Source organism: Anomalospiza imberbis, chromosome 3 (genome assembly GCF_031753505.1).
Source record: "Anomalospiza imberbis isolate Cuckoo-Finch-1a 21T00152 chromosome 3, ASM3175350v1, whole genome shotgun sequence".
NCBI classification, from domain to species: Eukaryota; Metazoa; Chordata; class Aves; order Passeriformes; family Viduidae; genus Anomalospiza; species Anomalospiza imberbis.
In genome coordinates, this window is record NC_089683.1 from 63345016 (window position 1) to 63369774 (window position 24759).

At 37.4% G+C, this 24759-nt stretch overlaps 1 long non-coding RNA gene across 1 annotated transcript in view; it reads right to left on the bottom strand.

The window, feature by feature from the left end:
• Positions 1 to 1776: 1776 nt before the first annotated feature.
• LOC137469931 (uncharacterized) overlaps positions 1777 to 24759 on the bottom strand; it is a 30713-nt gene continuing 7730 nt past the window's right edge. Inside the window, exons 2-4 of the long non-coding RNA XR_010996801.1 lie at positions 23736 to 23809; positions 14396 to 14484; positions 1777 to 1863 (exon numbers count right to left, since the gene is read on the bottom strand). This is a non-coding gene — a long non-coding RNA (uncharacterized lncRNA). The remainder of the gene's footprint in view (positions 1864 to 14395; positions 14485 to 23735; positions 23810 to 24759) is intronic.

Consider the following 24759-nt stretch of genomic DNA (forward strand, 5'->3'; position numbering starts at 1 on the left):
CATCTTACATATTCTTTCTGTAAAACTTCTTTGAAAAACTCACATAATTGAATGAGTAAACTATTCCAGTTTTTGTTGTACTCAAGACAATGTTTCTGATAATCTTGTTGTTCATTCTTTTAATTTAATGGCAAGTGTCACAGGTTTGGATTGTTTATGTCAATAGACCATGTTAGAAAATCAGCTTCAGAAGAAAAAAAATCTTTCCTGATTTGATCAATACACTGTTTGATGCAAAAATTGTACCGTGAATGTACAGAAATCAGAAAGAGAAATAAAATGTATTATACTTTAGTAGCTTAAACGTTTCTAAGTCATCAGCATGATTTCAGGGACCTAACTCAATGTCATGCATTAAATGTTCATTGAACAATCTTCTTATATATATGCTTTATTCCCTTTAAAATACAGTGTTAGTAGTTTTTTAAAGATCAGAAAAATTAGTCCTATTTTTCTGACATATGGAAGTGCAAAACACTTATACTTACTGTCAAAGTTTCTTTTTTAGTCCTCTCTACAGAAATAATTGAAGGTATAATGTGTTTCTTTTTAATATAGAAAAACATTCATGCTTTTAATGGCTTTCCTGTTTAAGATTCTTAAAGAAATAACAAATAGGCAACTACATGTAAATTGAATGATTGTGTCTCCTTTGCAATGCTAGCATTTCCTAACTATTCCTAGCCCTGTTTTCTATCACTGCTTCTTTTTCTCTTCTGAGGCCATGCAGTGTACAAGCTGTTTTTAATGATTTTGCTATGTTTGTTATATCAGTATGTTCTAATGAAGATTGAAGGAGCAAAGAGGCAGCAGGCCAACAGTTTTCACAGACACGCTTAGCAAAGTGAGACATACGACCATGGAAAATATTTTTTTCTTCCCAGTCTTTGTGGGATGCTATTGCTACCTGCAAATGCCACAGTGTAATTGTTCAGCAATAGACTTCTATCATTCTCGACTGCAGTAAACAACCAGCCCACTGAAACAGACCTACTTCTCTATTATCCCTGTCTAGTGTCTCCAGCCAGAAAGAATAAGCAGCAGTTCATCCCTGGTCAGGTCCCACCTGGGACTATGTAATTACCATTGTGGTGGATCAGAAGCAATTAATTTTATTCCTTTTGCTTCAAAAAGAAGCAATCAAAAGAGGGGGGTGGTGAGGCTCTTAATGCTGGAATTCAGTCCAACACAGAGATTACACAATTAAAATAAGAAAATGTCAAGCAACAGAAAAGTTAAAATAGCACTATTTCAGATTGCTTACAGCAGTGGCAGAGATCTATGAGGACAATGCCACTTTATACTCTCTAAAGAGCTATTGTAGGTTTCCAGCAGTTCAGATTTTGCTATTAAACCTATTTCTTATTAATCACAAACTGTAGGCTTTTCTACTACAACAAGCTTTGTTGCTTGATTGTTCTTATTCAAGTCTTAGACTAGGACATGACGATGTAGCCTTTTTGGATAAGTGTGAGTCACCATGGCTATTGTTCCTCATGGTGCATATTTACACTGATCTCTAATACCAAAGGTTTCACTCTAGGAAACAAAACTTTTAAGTAGCAAACTGTGAGATATTGGTCTAAATTTTTTCCAGGCTCATATTGCATTTTCTTTCATAATAAGAAATCAACCACTGCTCTAATTCCTGTCTATCACCACAGGCCTCACTCATCATAGCTGTAAAATAATTTGAAGATTATATAAGTTACATCCTTTAAAATGTCCACTGAACTTCATACAGCAAATACTGCTCATGAAGAGAGCACAGTTCTCTTCCCAGCAGAGAAATAAAGCTTGCTTGAAAGCCAGTCTACAGGTTGCCTTGTCCTCTGTCAGAAACAATGTCCAGAAAATAATGTTCTGTATGGGTAAGAGAGCAGAAGCTTTGTTAGATATGGTTCAAAGGAAGAGCTATTATAAAATAAATGACAGAAACAATCTTAGAAGTAGTAAACTATGCTCTAATATCCTTGAGAAAAATGAACTCCTTCATCTAACAGCAAAAGTGTATGCTAGTTCTGACCCACTATGGTGCTCTTGAAAAAGAAACTGCAATAAAAATGATGACAGTGCTTTGCTAAATGATCCATTTCTATTTGGATAACAAACCTCTCTTAACATCTAAAAATGTTATCTCATCTCTTTTGAAACCGAATGGGCTTGTCAATAGACGCCTGCATGGCTGAATTGACTCAGGCTGTTTTGGAGAAGGTTTGTGGGTAGACTCCAGATATATACATAGAGAATATGAAATAGGATTAGATTATGCTCTGTCTACTATATCACACAGCTAATCAGCTTATTTATTTATTTCCTGATACTTATTCTTAAGGTTCTGCTGTTTGTTTTTATTGGATGTGCATTTTAATATTACTTGAAAACCTGACAGGTGAAAACATGGATACTTACTTAACCTTTCAAACTTCAGAGTTTTTTAACCTTTAGGGTTGGGAGTCTTGCATTTGCCTTCCAGCTTGATGGCACCTAAACCAGGCAAATAACTAAATGTACACTGCTCAGCTGTCCTGCAGTGAACCATTTGAAGGCTCTTAACTTCACTTTCTCTCCCATTATAGAGGTCACTGGGAATGATGGTGGGTGTAGCAAGGAACTGTCATAGTGTTTCTTTTCAGGAACCCAAGCACCACACTGGCAGCAGGAGGCTGGAATAAGAAAGGAATTACATGCTCTGTTGAGGTCAGGAAATGTGTTCCCCTTCCCACTCCCAGTTTTGTGCCTGTCTGCTGCTCAATCCACTACTCACCTGTAGACTTGGGCTACCACCAGTAGATGACACTGCATGTAGGGTAGCCCTTCTCTTAAACCCCAGCATGCAGTCCTTTCACAAGGCAGTGCATTAACTCACAGACATCAAGACTTCAGGAGATCAGGAGCACTGTAAGAACAGTTGTGCTCTCAACCTTAGGTCTAAGTTAGGAGGTGTAGTGTTACATCTGCAATGTAAGTGGAAAAGTTTAAGTTGGACAGAAAACCAAGGCCTTAAGTTCATTAGTGGTACTCCACACACTACATCTGTTTTACATTGGCATAACACCACCAGACTTTTCATTAGAGCACTCTCTTGTATGTCAGAGTAGAGAAAAACATATTCTATGTCCTCATTCAGACCCAGCACCAAAGGCAGGCAGAAGGGTCTGGGAGCCCCTTAGCATGTGTGAAGAGCTGTCAGAAAGTTCTGACTCATATTGATGTTAACTCTTCAATGCTCCTGTCACAAAAGCCTAACGCCCTTTTAAAACAAACATTACAAAAAACAGAAGTTATGCATGTAGCTCTTACAGAAATGAATCCATTGTCAAAGCACCGACTAACTTGAGCAATCATTTGTTTATTAAGCAGGAGTGATATGGAGGTGGGTTAAGGCAGACTGGTTTGCCCTGCACTACTCATGCATCTCTGGGTAAACAATGTTATAGCTCAGGAACAGCCTCAGCTTAAATTCTGTTTTATGTGATACACAGAGAGTTTGCACTCTGGCCTATTTGTGTCACTTGTGCAGTGTACTTCTAAAGATCTTAATAAAAATATTGAGGAACCAAAGGCAAAAATGCATTTATTACGATATACAATCTCAGTTCCTAGGTGCTTATCTTTTTTCTCAAAAAACGCTTCCAGTCTTCTGTCTATCACAGTCTACCTTTCCTCCTAGAGGAGCATATTCAATACTGACAATTTAGCTAAATACCAGCCTACCTGGGGAGCAGGGAAACCTGCTTAATTGCCTGGATTCTGGCTTCACAGAACAGCTTTCACACCTTAAGCTGGACTATGTTGCATCTGTGGCTGTCAAGTTTCTGGCTTGCAAATGAAGAAATCAGATGCTCTTGCTCCTTAAGGAATACCCAAGGGTACCAAATCTCATGCATAAAGTCAAAACATACTATCTGATTTCCATACTGAATAACATATTTTGTTAATAAGGACTTCCTGAAATTACTGTCTCTGCTTTATTTTATTATTTTTGTTATATTCAGAAGACACTATAACATGATTGTAACCTCAATTATGTCATCTAGGTCCATTCAGACTTTTAACTAACTCCATTTTGAAAATTCTTGCCTTTCAAACCTAAGCATATCTTCTCGGTTGAGAAGTGTGGAACAGATTATTTTATCACTGTGCAATTTATCTCTTTAAATACAGATTGAGTAGAGGTAAATCAATTTGTCTACAGTAAACCTGAATGTTAAATAACTACAAAGCTCCAGTTTTCTGAAGGAAAGGCAATTCTCTTAAAAAAGAGAAGTTTGCTGGCATTAGGTGTTCTATTAAAAAGATCTGCAAGACCTACTTTACCTTCCCCATAAAAATTATTTTTTAAATAAAAGATTGCGTACACTCTTCTGCATTTAATAGATACTACTATATTCAAAGAACTTTAAGGGTGGCAAGTTAAATAATAAAAAATGCTGAAATTTTCTTCTACTTTACATACTAAATCAAAGTCCATCACTGTGGGAGCTGAACATGTTCCATACGAAATCAATATCAATAGAAAAATCCTCACAGAGTTTATAGCATTTTCATACTCATCTGCTTTGACATCAGAATTTTGCCTGTTCATGATTCACTCAACTGTGCTGTTTATGTGCATTGCTGATACAATCTTTAATTAGATAATTACCCAGTATTTTTCAACAAAATGCACAAGATGACTCTCTCTTCATGAGCAACTAATCAATATTTCTTTTTATCTTCCTGTTTATTGTGTAGTTCTGACCTTATTTATTCCATAGTCTCTTCACTGAGCAGAAAAATATTTATTTCTCAATAGAATTCTTTGTGATATTGCTCTACCACAGTAGACATCAAAGGTAAATAATTCATCTTTGCAATATCCTCAGCAGGTAAAACCTGTGGAGGATTAAGATCTAGAGAACAACTGCTCTCTGGTAGTATCTGAAAGTTGTTTTCTCCTGGCCATTCCTCTGGCCCATGCTTTTTGATTTCTACCAAAACCACAGAATGGGAAAACAGAAGTGAAAAAGTAGCACTCATCAAAGTCCCATTTAATTTGGATGTCATGCCTCTGGAACTGGAAGCTCTTTGGGGTTCCACAGTTTAAACTTGGCCAGAGACCAAAGATCTAATAATTGCTGCACATTTTTTTTTCACACATGTAGGAACAGACTTCTGTATCTTTTCCTGACTTCTTAGTAATTCATCAAAGAATCTCAGCTGGACAACAGCTCACATTAAAAGGGAAAGATATAAATTGTGAAGGGATTCACTGGAGCTTGCCCAGATCTTTCTCTTGTAGACAATACCTCCAGGCCCTAGATTTTCGCACAAAAGAAATATGACACAACAATCATCAGTGTTTGAAGCAAGATCTGTCCTCTCACACCAAAGGCAATTTAAGGCAGTCATAGCAAAATAAGTAGTAAATAAGTGCATGCCAAGCTGAGCTCTGGAATATCAAAAGTGGAAGCTATGAGAAAAACTTTGAGGCTGTAAAATGTTAGCTGTTATGTTTGAAAATGTTAAATTGTTTATGAATTTTTAAGACAGAAACTAATAAAAGAATTTTAAAAAGACATTTTAAGTATTTTTCCAATATATTGTGCTTACTGTGAAACAGATGAGGCACAAATAATGGTGTATGTTCTTTTTCATACTGTCGACATGAAGAGCAGAATGCCCTGATAAAACAACATGTAGCAGGAATATACATGTTAGGAAGACAAATTTCTTGGGGTAATGTCCCAAATACTGGGCATTTCTTCCATTATCCAGAGCAACAGGGAAAATAAAAGGTATTAATTAGACCTTCACAGAGAATTTCAATACCTTCTTGGCAATGAGTCTGAGAATTTGAAATGGACATTGAAAGAAGTTTGAAAACTCTCCTAAAATCTGTACTGCCTCCTATCACCCATGTTTCAAGTTACTTTTTTAACTTGGAATTTTAGGCATGGAAATTTCAGTAGGTAAGTTTTTTATGTGTCCCATTTACTTTTTAGTGCTAGTTCTAAATGGTCAGCAAAAATTTTTATCCAGTTATCATCAATTTAAAACCTGAGGGAAGTAAAATACCCACTAAAGAGGAATTTAGATCTTATTTTAGCAGCTCCAGCCACTGTGACATTCCCCTAGTATGAAAAAATTAGTTTCCCACTTAAACACCAAGAAGTACATCTTATTGATTTTCCACAGCAGAAGTAGAAGGAAATGAAGGTCTAGAAGGAAAATGAATGTTTCTATGGCCATGTACACTGCACACAGTACTTCCAGATTTTCGACAACCGGCTTATATAGATCAGCATCTCCACAGCATGTTAAATATGCAGCTTTCAGCTGTAGGGATAAATAGAGGGGGTAGGTGCAATGAAACTACAGTTTATGCACAGGTTATCTTTAGTTTAGTAAGAAATCAACAAACTCCACATTTGAATTCTTATGCCCTGAATCTACTTTGGTGTGAAAACAAACCATTAGTACTCAGTTTTCTTTCTCTCTATTCTCACAACCTGACAGACTGAAGAAAATGAAAGACAGAAAATGTCAGCCTTTTTTCCATTCCTTTTTCTTTTTCAATTTCTCTATAAAAGGGAAAAATGAAAGCCCAATAAATATAGCTGGGGGAATGATGCCTGAGTTGTTGCTACACTGCACATATTCTTATAGCCTTCTAAATCGTAAAATGTTAACAGCAAAACTAAATCTTGACATGTTGATAGCTAAAACCATACTGCAATATGGCACATCAATTGCCTGTTATGTTTTTGAGGACCAAAAAATATTCTCTTCTGTACCATTAACATAAATCAAACTGGTTAAATCACTCGAATACTCCAGGTACCTTTTTTTTCCCCTCATATGGCACAATAGTTGATGTCAGTGCTAGTGGCAGAGCGGGGAGCGAAGAAGAGGGGGGAAGGGAAATCAGATAGACTGTAGATTTGCAGAAGGCTTCGATACACAAATCAAGCTCAATAAGCTTGTCAGATGAACATTTCACATTAAACAAAATAATAACCTGTCATATGATTTTAAACAGCTTCTTTTCTCTTTTTTTTCCTTTTTATTTCCTGCCAGGTTTCAGAAGTGCAATGCAGGGCTGTAGGTATAGCATCACAGCTGCATTTCTCAGAGCAAATACTTGAAAGGTTTCATACCCTTGGTTCTTGTCAGATGTTGATTCTGACAGAAAATAAAATACCAGGTTTTTCCAAAACTTCAGCATGGGTGAATTATGGCCAGTAGAAGACAACAACAACAACAACAACAAAACTAAAATCTCTAGTTCTGCACATCTGCAAAATTACTGCGCACAAGCAATATTCGACACAGGAGACAGGTATCAGTCAAAATAAAATAAATAGAGAAAGTATAACTCATTTGGAATTTGACTACTTTGAATGTTTGGAGGGCTAACTCTCATTCCTTAACCAGCCAAGTTAGGACCTCAGCATCTTCTCTGCTAACCACCAGTAACTGATTTCTCTAAAGCAGCTCCATACAACCTCTAATAAATATTTAATTCTGTAATGGTGGCAAAGGTCATCCTGGAATTCCTCTACTTGGAGAAGGAACAGAGCTCACAAAATCTCAGAGTTCATTCAAGGTAATCTGTCTATGAACTAGTTTTTCATGAGAAATTCTATTTCATGAGCTGCTTCAATTTCAGATCACTAAAACTGTAATTAATGGTAATGGAGTGACTAGACCTCATTTGCCTGATGAGTGCACAGACCACCTGATGCCCATTCTTATACTGGGGTTTGCTGCTGTGTCGAAACATGATTATATGGGTTAACAGCTTAGATATCTGGGTTCATTTCTGATGTTGTTTATATAATCTTGGCTTTTGGTTTAGAGTCTGTGCCTCAGCCTTCCTGGCTTTAAAGGTGAAAAACAAACCCAGAATATGCAAATCATTTCAAGTTTTGTGCATAGGGGAGTCCTAGCTGTAGGTACAGAGCATTAGCCATTTCATCCTCCAGTGTAATAATGTTGCTTGTAACTAATTCTTTTTGTATTTGTATATGATGTATTGCAAAACTGTTATTAAGGACCATATTTCTGAATGCCTTTAAGAAATTAGGTTCTGGTTCTGTTCATACTGAATTTGACAGCAAATTTTCCATTAAATGCATAGGTTCAGGATCACAGCTTAATGACCATAATTCTTTGAATCTGCTCATGGAATAACAAAGAGTTTTCATTATACTGTATTCTTTGTTCATTGCAACATTCAGGATATAGTCAATATATCATTAAAGGAAACTCATTAAATGCGTAACTACATTCAGAGTTACTCCGATTAAGATTTTAGTATAAAAGATACTGTAACAGAAAGAGTGGATATTTGTAAATGAAAGAGAACTAAGATACAGAATTATTTGTTTTGAAAGAGCACCTCAAGTCCTCAATCTCTCTTGTCTATAAATTGCATTCATAATCGACAGCTCATTAACAACTCATTATGGATACTGAACATTGCACAAACAGAGACAGTGCAGCAAAGGAGACAAAAAATGAATTCATGAAAGGGAAAACAGGGAGATATTTTTCAGTTGAAGAATATGGCTTCATTAATGGCATTTTGGGTTCTTTTTTTTCTACATTTCAATTACTACAGATTTCTTGGTAACTACTGCTTCTCAGTACCTGAGGAAAAATGTGTGCTCTCTGTGTAGATAATGGACCAGCTGTATAACCATGCAGTGCCTGTTTTTCACAGACTACAAGATTTAAGAGCTCCAAATTAGTAAAATTCTACTAAATTGGATATAAAGTAATTAGAAATTCAGTAGCTTTCTGTGTCATAAGTGAAATAAGACCAGTAGCCTTCATAGTGCAGCCTAGGAAATTTTACTTCTTTCTTACACTGTCAGTCCTCAGAAAGTTACAGTGACACTCAACACATTTACATTTGACCTGAATCTTTATGCAGCCATCTATTATGTGCATTTTAATTATGCTATTTCACAGGAAAATTAGTAACAAAGGAAAATATTATTTTTCAAGTCCATGAGATCACACATAGACAGATAGCTTCAGGGAAGAAAAGTAATGCATCTTCCCTAAATTTAAGTTTAATTTTAAAGGTACTGCACATACATTGGCAACTTCAGATTACACAATTTCCACAATCATTTATCAGTACAATGGGATAAATTACTCCTGTAAGCCCACAAAAGCAATACTTCAGATTATTTAAATACAACCTAAGTAAGAGGAATATCTGAAGTAGTCAATGTAGACACCTTTAAAAAATTAAAGAATTAGCACAGAAAATATTGTGTTGACAAAAGTTTATATTCCTATCTACAGGCAAAGAACTGGGAAATTTATAAGAATTATGCCTTTTCAGTGTCATAGAGATTACTTTTCATTTCACTACAATTTATGAAAATATTTATTAAAAAAAATAAGAGCTGATAAATTTATTTTTTTTATCCTCTCAAGGGAAAGCTCAAAGAATGATTTGGTTACACCCCACAGGTGCAGCTTCTGTTCATACAGAGCTCTGCAGGAAATACTTATGGAAGATATTTTAGGAGCATTCATAAATGGCAAACTTGAGTGTTTTGTGAAACATATTTGTGAAAATATGGATAAAGATTTGTAACTTCAATTGAACATCATAAAACATTGGGTCATGTCAAAGGCCATGAAAATGTGTGCACATGTTGCTGAAATGTTTACTGGTGAATTTTTCTGACAAGTGCAACAGCAAAAAGAGGTTTTGATGATTCCTAATAAATGACAGCATTCATTTCCTTTATTTAAACACCCTAAAATTCCTCTGCTCACTCTGAAAACACTTTTCAAGCTGATTGCTGTGCAGACATTCATATATTTTCCAGCAAAAATTAGATTAGTCCTAAATTGATATCTTCAGTGATAAAAACAGCTAATAACTCATTCTTACATATGTATTCTAGGCTGAAGTTCAGAAAAACAATTTTAGTCTAAAATTAACACTAGTCTTTTATCAAGGTTTTTAAAGATTTTTTTGGGGGGGGGATGGGGTGAGGACTTTTTTTTTTTTTGCTGATAACTTCTCCAATGTACATGAAATCAAGAGAGGAAGAAAAGGAAACCTAGGTACTTTGTATTCTGAATGGAAATTACCCATTTTTTCTCCACATTTCCGAGGTCTTTTCAGTAGGGAATACCCAAGAACAATAATTTTTGATCAGTGGTAAAGTAGGCATCTCTTCAAAGTCTTTATATTTAGTGAAGTAGGTTTTTTCTGAAAGACAGGTTATTGAGAATCATGTAGTCATTACCAACTGACATTAAATGGCCTTGTTATACACTGGGTCAAATTAATTATTCCTTGTGGCTTTAGAAATCTAATCAACTCAGGAATAAGGAGTAAATTTTACATATGTATTCTAGATTATTATTTTTATGGTCATTCTATGTTACAGTACAAACTGAAATTCCTTCATATTTTGCACAGGTTGTGGACCTTGAGAAACCAAAGCATCAGAGACCAAAGCACCTCTAGCTGTCACACATTTTGTATTGGCTAATTTGTAACAATATAAACCCCACAGTACTGTATGGGAGAAAAAAAGAAAATATTATCCAGACATTTCTCCTCACTTCTCTTTTAAATACTGAGTAACTTCTGATTTCAAAATCTGATTCAGTTGCATTCAATTCAAAAATGTTTCTCTAGGTTTAAAATGCTATTTTGAACTCTTAAATCAATGTTTTTGTCAGAAATTTAAGAAAAGTTTAGATTAGACATGGTGTACCAAAAAGCAAATTGTGACACATTATTTCATGGGAAAATTTTTGTGACAGAGGGAGAATGTTCAAGCAGAGGAAGCATCTCCAAAACACACTGTGTCTAACCAGAAATTTTGTAAAGTAGCAGAGTGCAGCTCTGTCATCATAACTGCATCAAGACACAAAGTATCACACTACAGCTTATGTCAGAAGAAGATTTTTAAAATATGATCTGCTTCATCCTAAGAAATAGACAATTAGTTTATAAACCACAGAAATGAGATATGAAACTAAGTCTATGATGTATCAAAACCTATAAGGAAATACGACACTACACACCAAAATGTGAAGAGGTGATTACTTTCTGCAGTGATGCTCTTAGATCAAAGTGGAAGTAAATAATTCACTGATGACTGTTAAAATACCTTATCATATTTACTAGCTGAGCTGGGCAGATATACGGAGCAGGCAAGTGGGAATGAAAAAAAGAAGGGAAAAATAATACTGCTCAGAATATTTTAAATGTTCAAATAATTTAATATAAAGAAATAATGCTTTCAAAATTCAGGGGGAAAAAAAGACCTTAACTTTCCCCACCTTTGAGGGAGGAAGTGGCTTTGCCCCCTCACTTTTGTGTCCCACAAAAGGGACATATCCATTCAGCTGACTTTAAGCCACAAGCCCTACATTCTGACAGGATCTGTCCACATCAGCAGATTTTCCTTCTCTGAATAAAGTGTTACTTTGAAGTCCACCTCTCCCATAAGTCCCTTTAAACAATCGTGCAATTTAGCACCCTACAGAAATATGTAGTTTTTTAATTAACCCTACTTCAACCACCAGAAAACTACATTCCTTCAAGGGCTGAAATGATCTAATGGATCATCCTTTCTCTATCTTGAAGTACCACAAAAAGAACAGTGAGATTGTCAGAGGCATCCAATGGAAAATACAATTGAAAGAGACAGGGGAAAGAAAGCAGAAAAGTCAACATGCACCCATTTTGATGCCATCAGTGGAACTAACTGTTCATATTTTAACTCGTATGTCTCTTCATTCCCTCAAAGACACCACAAAAATGTGATAACTTAAGAAATATCTTGATTTTTAAGTTCTTGTGTGCTTTGACTAATCATTTCTTTATTTGGCAAGGAGGAATCAGAATTTTTGTTGCCATCATACTGGCAAATGGAAATGTAGAATTATTTCCCTCCAAGATGGAGAATCTCTATTAAAATTTTTAAGGAAATTATTTTTGATCATCAGCCTATACAATGACTGAAAACTTTACATAATTATTTTTCTAAATTTGTGAAGGCCTCTGTTCTCAAATAGCAGAATTATTACAGTTTTATTACTATATTGCAATGACAGAGTGAATGATCTTTATAAGAATACAGTAACAGAAAAGCAATTGATTAATTTTTTTTAAAACCATTTAGAAGAGTTAGAGGATTTCCCCTGGATCCATTTCAATTAACTTGAAGAAAACAACTCTTCAGGACAGAAACAAGGACCTGTATCAGGAGTTTTGCAAAAGCCAGTGTGCTCAGGAAGTTAAAGATCTTGAGCAAGCCACATCTGCCATATGGGGCCTTCTACACAAGGCTTGAGAAACCTGCGCTCCAGCATGAGTGGCCACAGCACAGCCATGTACACACAACAGTGTAAAGGGAGTGTGAGGGAATATCCTGTTCCTGGATTCTAGATATGCTAGATGTGCTCCGCCAGGCATTAAGAAAAGGATAACAAACTCTGTCAAGAGAACTTGGAAAGTTTTGCCGCTGTAGATGTAAGGAGACACCATACACAGAAAGGCTGATCCTCTCCAGAGCTGGTCATCCTGCACAGCACATCATAGCTGTCCAATTGGTGTCTGCCCAGTAAAGTTCCCACCCCCTGAAAGAACACTAAGATTAGCCTGCCATCTGTATTTCTCTTTCTACTTCCCACCTTATTCTACTTACTCTTCTGTCTTCTAGGACTCAGAAAGAACCCTGCTCCTCCTGGGGCAGAACAATGCCTTCAGAGTTCCAAAATAAGGTTATAAAACCCAATTCCAGCAAATTAACAGCCAGTTCTCAAACATTTGTGATAAGCCTCCAAGTCTGGAAGAAGACATAGAGGAAATTTTTGTGACCTTTCTGGGCAGCCAAGAAAGCACAAGAGTTGACTACAGGATGGTCTTTTGGGAAATGACTAAATGTTGAGTTAGAAATGGAAGGAAAAGGAGTTGTCTAGGGTTCACTATTTCAACTCATGGCATTAGCAAAATGAGGGAGAGTAGGCAGGTGGCTTCCCAAATGATACCTTCTAGCACTGCAGCTAAGGGACCAAAAAAACAACCACAAAAAAAAAAAAAAAAAAAAAACAAAAACAAAAACTCAGACCGATTTTGAGTTTATCTTGGGTATCTGTGCAGTCTAAGCACTGCACAGAAAATATCCTCTTCCACTGTTTAATTTCATCACAGTATCACACTGTGACTGAGATATACCACAAGGAGGAATTAAGAGTGAGGTGTGCAAACAAAATGCTTTTTTTGCTATTCTAAACTAGTTCTAGAAAAGAAAAGGGTCAAGATAGCAGAATTTATCATAAGCAGAGCCTGAAGTTATTTAAAAAAAAGGTGAAGGGGAAGAGAAACTGCAATTTTTCAACTAGTTATTTGACTTTAGATTTTTTTTTAATTTCACAAAATTAGGTTAACTGAAAAAAAAAACCCCAAACAAATAAAGAAACAAACAGAAAATAAAAGAGGGAAAAGCTACTGTATTGATTTTGTCTAGTCCAGCAGGAGAAAGATGAGATTAGACAAAACCCTGGACCAACCATGGGGTTCCTCTGTATGAGGAAAAATTAAATGAGCAGTTATGTAGATCAGTGATACAGAAAGAGTAGAAACACATTGTGACCCAGGACTTCAAAGCTTTAAGTTCAAAGGTATTAGATGCCTCACTCCTATTTAAAGCAATGTCAAGTGATTAAACACTTCAAGAATTTTATCTGGAGAGTCCAAAAGGAAGGCTACCTGTATTTGAGGTGATAACAGGTACATATATTCTGAATGCAGTCCTAGTTATGGGTCTAAATAATGATTCAGCTTCTCAAATCAGGACTAAATCATCTATTTCCATGCTGCAGGTGTGTTAATTCCTTGGTTACTACAGACAGATACTACAGATGTTTTTCAGTTCCTACACTGTCCTTTGAGATGAGCTTGGGACAAAGTTTTTGCAGTAAGCTGGGGCCTAACTTTCCAAATGTTCTTTTCTTACATATCTTATTATATGCTTTAAAAATATTCCAATTACATATTTTGCATTTAGTTGCAAATTTTTAGAGTATGACATTTCAAGACCCTTATTCTAAAACAACATTTATATCATTTGCTCCCTGACAGAGAGTTTCAGGAAGTCAGAGACAGATGTTGGGCATCACATCTCCACAGCCTTCCAAAACAGCTGAGTTTGTCTGGGAGCTGACATCAGGTCACAACTTGGACCTATCCCAGGTGCCACTGATGGTTCCAGAGGAATCGCCACATTGAGAAAACACTCAACACCCATGAAATGTCTGGAAGAAGGTGCTGAAATCCTATGCCCATACTAGGCCAGGTGAACAATAAAAGATGTCATTATAGATCTTTTAATTCAGTAAAGGATTAGCCTAGGAATACTTCCATGTACACCCATGTGAGTTTGTCTTGAACTGTCTCCATATCCAGTGACTCTTGGGTTTGGTAGCTGATGATTCAGTCAAATAGGACTGAGGAATGGAGAAAGATAATATTCCAGTAAATTAAGTGGACCAGAAGGATGTATTCCATTATCAAGTCATGCAATAGTGGGGATTCTGACAATATGTATCTATACCCATAGCCCTCATAAAAGCTTCAGCAGCAAGAACTTCTGTTATAGCTCCCACCATATGGCACTTGAAAACAAAAGAAAGAACACAAAACATACCTGCAGAATTAATTTTATAGATTTGTCATTCCCAGGACTACTTCTTACTGCTATTCCATGGCATCATTTTTGCTTCAAGGTCTGTGGGCCTTCCTCTCTGGAAAAGTGGTAGGATATTAATTCTAGGCAGACCACAGAACATTCCCTTTGTGAGGCAGTTAAATATTTTTTTTCAGATTAAACATTAATCATGAACTCTGACACTTATTTCAGTGGAAAAATATTTTTCCTGTTTCTTACATCCGACTTCCTCCCTTCAAAGGAAAAAAAAATCTGCTGTCTGGTATATCATTCCTGAAGGAAGACATACACTGATGAATCTGCAATAACATTAAATATGAATTTCTATCCCTGTATGCTCCAGTTTAAACATTTACTTACAGGTCATTTATCAAGAAAAGAACAACAGTCCATTTCCAGATTCGGTGAAACAGACTATATAATCCAAAGTTAGCAAAATAAGATCAAATCTTCATTCTTTAATAGTCAAAAAAGGAAGTCCCTTTTGACTACAAATATGAAAGCAACACTGGGAGGAAGAGCTTGCCTTTTCCTTCACATAATGCCTGTGGCTTTCCAGCAGTCAACAAATAATAACACAAATTTTAAAGCAAACTGAAAATAATTTTGCTGTTAGGTTTTGAAATGTTTCATACATGTTAATGAGGACTCAACATTCTTCCTCTTTGTTGACACACACACACACACAAAATAAGAGTTCCCTACTTGTGATTTTGAACATCTATCTTAAGTCATTAAAAAGGTGATCTGAAACTTTCCTGGGCTTCACATTCATCCCTGTCTGCAGGGCAGGTCTCTGATTTCAGGATCATTCCATTCACTGGGAACATGCAATCAGTACTGACTACTAGGTGTTTACATGTCATGCTTAAAAAATGCAAGGCAATATCCTTAAATAAATAAAAATATTTAATCTTTTAAGGCCACTGGCAATTACAGATCTTCAAATATTTTTAAACCATGTGAGCAGAAGTCCAGCTATTCAGAACAAAACCACATACTCTAACATATCTCCCAAATATTCCCTTTTAAGCAGTGAACTGGGATGTGCTAGTTCTGGATCATTTGTTGAGCACATCAACTGTTGGCAGGAAACCAAAGATGATAGCATTTTACACATTTTTAAGTAAATGTTTGTTCTTTTTTAGTTTGCTTAAATTAGAGGAAAGGATTTCCAGTAGAGAATATTCTGCTTTATTAAACTGAAAGAATTGTAAGATTAGTTGCAACTGCAGATAAACTGTACTGAAGTGCCTTTTCATACCTCTCTAGCACACTTTCCTGAGAAGAGGTTTGTTACCTTCAACTTTTTGTGGATAGAGCCATATGGTCCTACCACTCTGAGACTGGAAATCCTGGCGGCAATCTCTCATTTACTACTCATGTTCAACTGACAGACCCAACTGTGTTTGTCATCAATATGCCTTTTCTTCCAAGAGCCTACAACAGCAGATGAATTGAAGTGACCCCAAGCCAGCTTCTCAAAAACAAAGCTTTATTCACTCAAACACAGAGAAAAGGGCTTAGGCTTAAACAAACAAAAGACCTTTATCTCAGCTTTCATCTTTCAGTCCCAGCCTCAGTAAATTCAGCTTTTTCCTGCTACTTCCACCTTCAGGTTAGGTGGGAGTAGGTGAGACTGTTTGTTTTGTTTCAGCTTGTTTATGTGTGCCTTAGAGTCAGTCACCATCTCCCCTCTCTGCAGCCGCTGACAGCACACTTCACCTCCCTTCTTCCCTTGAACCAGCATCTGAGAAGTTTTGATGTCCTGCGTGGGCCTAAAAAGGGCAAACTTGCTGGCCAGTTTGATTCCTGGCAGAGGCAATTTCCTATTCAGAACTTTTCTGTTAGTTTCCAAGAGAACTTCATACATTTTCCTCAGAATCTATCAGTATTTTCCTTCATGTGGTTTTTCCTTTGCAGTCAGGAAAGACAGTAACAATTAGGGAAACTGAGATGCATAAGGTATTTGTTAAAAATATGCCTAAGCTCACAAAACTTCCAAAGCAGTAGAAAGAGACTTTAGTGGAGGTGACAGCCTCATAGCCTGTGACAGTTTCAGGGTTTAATTGGTCATAAGAAAATGGAATTTCTTTTTCTTCACTATCTTAAAATGTATCTGTTTATTAGGTGGTTTGACATACTGCCATTTTTGATTCACCCAAAAACATGTGTTCAGTGCATTCAGTAGTAATAGCTGTAACTAAAAGATTTTAAGTGACTTTTCTATAAAATACAGTGTAAATTGTTTCTAAAAGTAGGTGCAGCTAAACTAATTTTGAGATACATAGTACCTTGACATTCTCTGGAACAAAAAGAGGTGAAATTCATCCCTACTTACCTACATCTCTGAGCTTCAGCTGCTCAGAACACCTCTTCACTCTCTTCTACAGTGTGCTATACATAACAGGTTTCACCTGCTGAATCTGCAGGAGAATCCAAACAGAAGTACCAAGATTCTCATGTGAGCACTGTTTTACAATATGCTGCAGAAGGTACTTGGGAATAGAATATGATCCACTTTACACCCAGCACTCTGTTCAGTGACATAGTGGCAAGTGGCTTGGCATTGCAGTCTGAGATATTACTTGCATTACTGGCTTTTGCTATTCAGACAAGAAGTGAGAACATCCTTATCTTCCAAAATCTAAAATACTGTCCATTTCTATATATTTGCTGGCCTGTTAATGCTAAATTGAAGCATTTCACAGTCAGCAGAGGACTAGAACTGTCCAGTTATGCAAGCTTTCCATCTCCTTGGTTTTGTGAAGTTATACCAAATACACGATGAGTTTGGCTGCTATAAAGCCAGCTGAGCAGGCAGTAAACTTTTTAGAAAATATACATAGTTTGAAGAGTTTGAAAAGCAGCCAGTATTTAAAGCTGCAGTTGCTTTCATCATATATATGTATTTACTAAATTCTATTTTGAAATATCTTCAAAGCAGAATTTTAAACAAATCTTTCTCACTGCTAGGTATTGTTTGATTATCCCAAGCCAGTACACTTTGAGGGCTTTCTCCCACTCTAGAACCACTTTCAGATACTAAAGAGAACACAGCTCTGCAAAACACACTCTTCTAGTGGGTTTCCTGAGAGAAGCTCTAGTGATTGAGATCTCTTCCACACATCCAGTGAAAGAGGGCAGAGCAGCAGAAATCACCACTGCAAGCATCAGATCAGGCTGAGAAGGAATCTTGTTTGCAGGTATTCAGTTAGGAATCTGGCTTCCTTAAGGAGAGATATTCCTTCCAAAACTCCCACCAGAGACTGATGCATTGAAAGCTGCTAATATTCAATGAGCCCATTGTATCTGTCCTCCTATGTAGTGTTTTGGTGCAACCTGCAGATACGACTGGTGTCAACATGCAGAGCACTGTCTTTGTGAAGAGCTGTATGATAACATCAGACTCCCCAATAATGCTTCTGAATGAAAGTGACGACAGTGCATATTATTGCACTATTTGGGCAGCTTTGGTGTTGTACTTGGGTTATTTTGTTCTATCATCATCTATTAAACAGAATGGCCCTAGATGTTTGGTGTTCAGTGAGAGGAAGGAAAAACATTCTACTGGTTTACATTTGTTAATTGGACCTCATAATCGATAAAGATTAGCTGTAAAATGGTAAAATTATGTAAAAAAACCCCTATTATTAGCACTGCAGTTTAATTTCCAGATACTTGCACTGCAACAGTAAGCTAAAATAATTTGTGCATTTGATGTATAGTTTTTCAAAACCCATATGTAGTATTTGTGTGTTTTCCTAACCAAACAGTCTTTGCCAGGAGAAACAGACAGCTTAAACAGTGAAGACAAAAATTATTCCTATGGTTAAATAAAATGTTATCATATATTACACACAAATTATTAGTATGCAGCATCCCAATGCAATAAGAACTGTGAAGGCCATAGCACCCATGTTAAACCTGGTTGACACAGTTTGAATCAAACAAACAAACAAAAAAAACCACAACAACAAATAAAAAACCCACTACATTTCTATTAGAGTTGGGATGTCTACTTTCAAAGTGCTTTGAAATAGCATGTTTGTTGTAGTTTGGGTTGGTTTAGTTAGGGATTTTAATAAATGTTAGTTAGGTTGGTTCTCTGTACCCCTATTTTCCTCTCACAATGGTCTACTCCAAGCTGTCTACCAAGGGAGCTCTTACATGTCAATCTTGTAAACATTCACTCCCTGCTTCTTTATAGAAAGTTCTGTGTCAATCACCCCACCTTTGCATTCCCATTTGTCCCAGAACACTGTACTCACCTCTGTTATGTTCCCATAGGTTGTTATGTTCTATGTCACTTCCCTGTTGTCTGTCCCTATTGGGCGAGGGGGTTCTCCACCCCTGTCCACCCAACCCCTATATAACTCAATGCTTTCGCTGTCCCGGCACCATTTTGCCCTGCATTGGCGCTGGGAACAGCTGCTCTGACCACCGCTGTGGCCACACAAGAAATAAAAGTTCTCAGCCTTGCCGGCAAGGTGCACTGTTGCATCACGGTTTGGGGTTTAGGTTAGGGGTTCTGATCTGTTAGCTAGCCATGTTCTGTGTACCCCCACACACCCCCTGTGTCTCTTCCGCCCGCCGCGGCTGTTCGCTCCGGGTCCCTGACTGTTGGAGCTTCCGCTGTCACTCCTGTGACCACTCCCTGTCCTGCCCGGAGGGTTCGGTGCCCGTCACTCCGATCTCCCAACCCCATTCACCCCAGAGCCCAGGGTCCGTCCCGGTCACGTCCCCGTTGGGCGCCGTGGTCCATGTCATCACCCTGGCGCCTGCCCCCATTGGGCGGGAGGGCCCCTACTCTCCTCGCCCTCCCCAAATATAATCCTGTGCCTCAGAATGCCGGCTGCCATTTTTCTCACGCGCAAGCTGGGAGCGGGTCGCGGTGCCTCTGCGCAGCCCCCGCAACAATAAAGGACTTTCAGCCTTCCACGCATGGGGAATACGGATGTTCCTTCACTCTTTACTGGTGTCCCTCGCTCGCGGTGGCAAGAATCCATGGCCAGCCCTGCCCGGACAGTGGCACGGAGCCAAGTCCGGAAACACGCGGCGATCCCGGGTCCTGGAGAGAGGCAGCACCGCTCTAGGTGCCGGAGCTCCTCAGGGTCTGGGAAAACACCACAAGACGCCGCGGTGCACCTCTCTCGTCCCTTTGTTTCCTCTCTGCGAGAAGCTACCAAAGATGTGAACCCACGCCGGAGCTCTCAGCACTAGCAGGGAGGAAAAGGCAATAGCCCTGGAGTGCCTGTCCACGTGGCAACCACGGTCTCTGCAAGCGCAGCTCTAGCCAGGCATTCCTGCAGCTTGAGGCCGTGGTGGATGAAAAGCCGCAAGTGGTGCCCAACAGTGGAGCCACATATGGTGTCATAAACATTATAAGTTTATGAGTTTATTAAGACTGAGAAATTTCACAACAGTCTGTTCAAACCTTTTAATGAGATGCTTACTTTCCAAACATGCAGTTTCCTTAAGCATCTTGAGTTATAGATTCTGATCCTGAGCTTACCATTAAACTTAATTTTTCTTAATTCTAACAATATCTCTGTGCAGAATATTTTCTGCCTGTGCCTGGACCCAAATCTTAATTCCTTTCAGAGTAACAGAATAAGCCTAGCCTTAAAATTTTGGGATTTGTTTTGCTGATGGTTGCACATTTAAGTCAATCTCTTCTTAAACAGGGAAAAGTCTCATTAACTTTGTTAGATGTTTTCCTTTATGAAGGCTATGAGTTTGGTGTAACAGCTGAACTGCAAGTAGACCTTTTGGTATATTGTGAGCTTTAAATTCCTCAGCTATCCACATTGATTAGCTTGAGGGCATGCTGATGCCTTCCCTATAGAGTGAGTGGAAACATTTAAAATACAATCCCTTTCCTGGGGAATTTGCCAGTGCTTGAGCTGTGCATAAAGTATATACGACTTCAACATCTTCATGACTGTGCTACAGCTCGTCAGCAGCAGCTATCTAAGCTGATGTTCTGAAATCCTCAGCCACGGGTTACCACATTTCCTGGGCTGTCCTGCTGTTGTGGTAACTCCCACACATATCACAAAAGAGGTGCCGATCAAAGCAAACAGAAACCTCTCACTAATAAAGTGCCCTCATGAGCTCACATTCTTATGTAGAGATCAGCCCAGAGAGGTCAGTGTAGCTAAATTTTCATCAGTACCACTTTTAGGGATGGGGTGTTGGGTCCCAGGTCTGGCATTTCCAGGTGAACACCAGGGGCCACTATCACAGTCTGCTTCAGCCTGAGATAAGAGCAAACAATGACTCCTCACCCTTCACAAATATGAAACTGATGAGCTTCCAGCTCAGGTTCAAATAGTTAACGTTTCTACTCTGCCAGGCTGCAGAAGCACCTGAATGACAGTGTTAGTGAGGACACAAAAACAGCTTCAGTGCACCATGATAAAGATTGTTCTCATACTTCTCTATATCCTGCTTTCTCTACAGCTCAGCCATTATTCTCTTAAAAATCCCAGGCCAACTTATACCAATCCACCTCTCTCTACCAAAAGCTCTCCTAAGCACCTTAATTAGATTCTGTCCAGTATTTCAGTTAAAATCTGCTTCCCAGAAAGAACCAGCAGCAAAGCTCTGGTACCAGTCTCTTAGATATCTTACAGAGTTGTGTTGGAGGCAGATTAAAAAAAAAATCTGGCATAGGACACAGGATGAGAATTTTTTATATTCCATTTATACATAATCACCTTTGCATGTTGAGATATGGTGAAGCCCTTACTTTCAACTTTCTGAAAAGGCAGATTAATCATCACAGCCCTTCAAGAGTGCTTATTTCTTTCTGGTCTGGTATATCAAAGAGCTCATGAAGTGGTCTGACTCACCCAACATTTACACTTCATGTGTCATGCCCAGCTTCATTGGAGATGAACTTGCCTGGAGACATCTTCTAAAGAAATGTGGCATCCTTGCATTGCTAGTTCACTGCAGAGGATTAGCATGTCAAAACAAGAGTGGTGAATAGGTACACGTGAAAACCAGAGAAAATGCAAACACAAATGTCTTTGCAGTTAAAGATTTTCTGCCCCCAACTTTACCAATACAGCTAAAGGCAAATTAAGGAGACTGTACTGATTTAATCACGTTCAGAAATGCTTCAGTCTTAGATATCAGTCATAAGAGAGGAACCCAGGCAGTAACTCAAATTTTAGCAGTACAACTGGGAACACAAGCAGATAACAGAATATTATCTATTATGAATTTAAAATCTATGACTATTAATGGAAACAAACATATCTGCTGTTTCATCATCTGTCTTTCAAACTATATAAACAGCATGTTAGGAAGTAATAGCCAAGTTTCTTCTGGAAAGAGTTTACACAGTTCACATGGAAACAGAATGAAGGCCATCCATTCAAAAGTAGAACTTGCATTTGTTCACAAGTGTTAACAATGCATTTGTAAAACATTGTAAAGCATTGAGGTTTTATATGTAATTTTTAATGTGTAATAGTCATGAATGTTTTTAAAAAAATGTCATGAAATAAGTTTAAGACAATCATGATTATTTGGCAAATGAAATATGAACTTCAGTGGTTGTAAAGGTGCACAAATATCTGTATAACAATAATAATAATAATAAAAAAGTCTATGTATAGCTAATAAAAGGGAGAGGTCATATTTATTGCTGAGCTGAACTGTCACCAGAAAACTGTAAACTTTCATTACAAGTGTCCTAAATATGGTACCTCTTTGAAACATATCACAAGCCTGGTTCCAGATATTTCTAGTCTATTTCTAGTTTATTTCCTTTTAACTGTCAGTCTGTTGCAAAAGCTGAAAGAACCATCCCCTAAAGTCTTTTTCTTTTACTATCAGATACATAAAGGACAAGTAGCCTGAGGCTCAATATTTTTCAGGCTTTTAAATATTTTTTTCTCAGTGTAGAATGAGCATGTGTCATTTCTGCAGCAATTCAGAAGCAAATGGTCCCAAGTTCAAACTGTGACTTTTTTTAGATTAGATCTGTCGGATAAAAATTTGTTGAGATGAAATGGAATTCATTTGCTGTAGATGTCAACCCAAACTGACAGAAATAAGGATTCGTATACAAAGGAAAAAAAATTCTGGGAAACCAAAAATCCCAAACATAGCAATGTGTGAAGTGAAAGGTCTTTATTTGCAGCCCATACACCCGACTATTTTGGTCAGTGACAAAGTATCACAGGGATTATCCAAAAAGCAATCAGACAGGTGGACTGTTCCTAAATGCTGGTTTCTCTTTTTAAAGTACACCATCAGTCAGCAGACAGAGAACAGAAACACAGAGCCAAGAACAAAACAACCATTAAGGGGCAGCTATAATACATGAGCAGCTCCTTCTCAAATTCATGGCTTTAGTTCTGTGGTCAGTGTTTTGAGCGCCAGTCATGAATTAATAAACATCGATGGCTCCAGCTGCATCACAACACAGATCTTCCTGCAGTATTTAACTGAGTGAGGAGACATGACAGAGAACATATAATGGTTTCCAATATCTGGACACGAGCAAGGACAACTGTGTTCTTCTGTTAATTAAATGTTAGAGAACAGTGAATAATTTAACATGGAGTATTTGTTTGACAGGTCTGTTCTTTTACCGATTGCCTTCTTGAGAGCAGTTATGTCTTCCTAAAATTCATTTTGTTTCAAAGGATGGAAGGACCATGAATAATTCAGCCCGTTCATTCATTATGTTACTACTGAAATATGAATTATCTTTTCTCAAGTTTATTTGTTGGGTTAAGGCAAATGGAATAAGTATGCAACCTCTTCCCATATAAAAGTTTTTATGCATTAAAATTTTAGGCACAAATGTCTTGAGACATATTGAGCATAAGATTTTCAGTATACATCACTCTGGAACTGAAAACTTTGAAAGCAGGAGAGCTACCAAAAAATTACAATCAGCTTGGAAAAGTCACCCATCTATACAAAAATTATATCTTACAGTGTATAAAATTTTGAAATTTGCCAAGATAATAATAAGTATTTTCTCATTTTTTATAGCCTGTGTACCTGCTTATTTTACATTCCCTGCTGGATATCCAGTTTTCCCTTGCTGTTTTGATATACTTGGCACTATGCAGAATCTGTGAGAGGAAAATAAATAGCATGTTTTAAAAATGGCCTTTTGTGACTGTAATACTGAAAAAAAAAATCATTAGGGCAGGTCAAGTACTTCTTAATTTGCCCAGTTAACCATATAGCTGTGAGAATAGCTATTCTAATAATATCATAGATACTGTTGTAACCCAGGCTGTTGCAAGCTAAATTACATGGCTGAACCTCAGAAAAACATGCAGCTAAAAGGTGTCAGAGGTTCACCATGCTTATCTCACCAGCTAAAAGTATACTGAGATATGTACTCATGAAATCTTAAGACAAAGTGTTATTTATATTTCCATACTGACTAGGGTGATGCTTACTGATACATTCTCATTGCATTACTATAGGTTAAAAATTAAAATGAAAAAAGGTACATATAAGTACCCAGTCAGCACTTATCATAAAAGACTAAGATCACTAAATCAGATGTAGGATAATGAAGTAGGGAACCATAGTGTATTCTGCAGTGACAAATCAAGAGAAAATACTTGAATGAATGTGCATTCAGTGGCTTCAAGGAAAGGTATAATTAGAAGTGATAAGGTGAACATAAATATTGTATACAGTTATCTGACTGACAACAGCATGAGCCAGCAGGAAGTATCTTGATTTAATTGACCCCTACCCCCTCTACCTGAAAAGAGGATTTGGGCCTAATGCAAAAGATTTCTGAAAACTTTGACATGGACTGTTATTTTTGCTATTAAATTATTATTTCAAGGTATTTATACAGAAGTGACTGTTTGTGCTACCTGAGTTAGAAGGAATGTTGTATTTTCCCATCTTAGGTCCCTCACAGGGCTTTCATAGTGACCGCTGAATTAGGTTAAATGCTCAAACTTGACAGAAAAGGATTTTTGAGATAGATTTTCTAAAACACAAAGGGCATTCTGACACTGGTGGATTTTGGTTAGAATTGCATAAATAACCACCC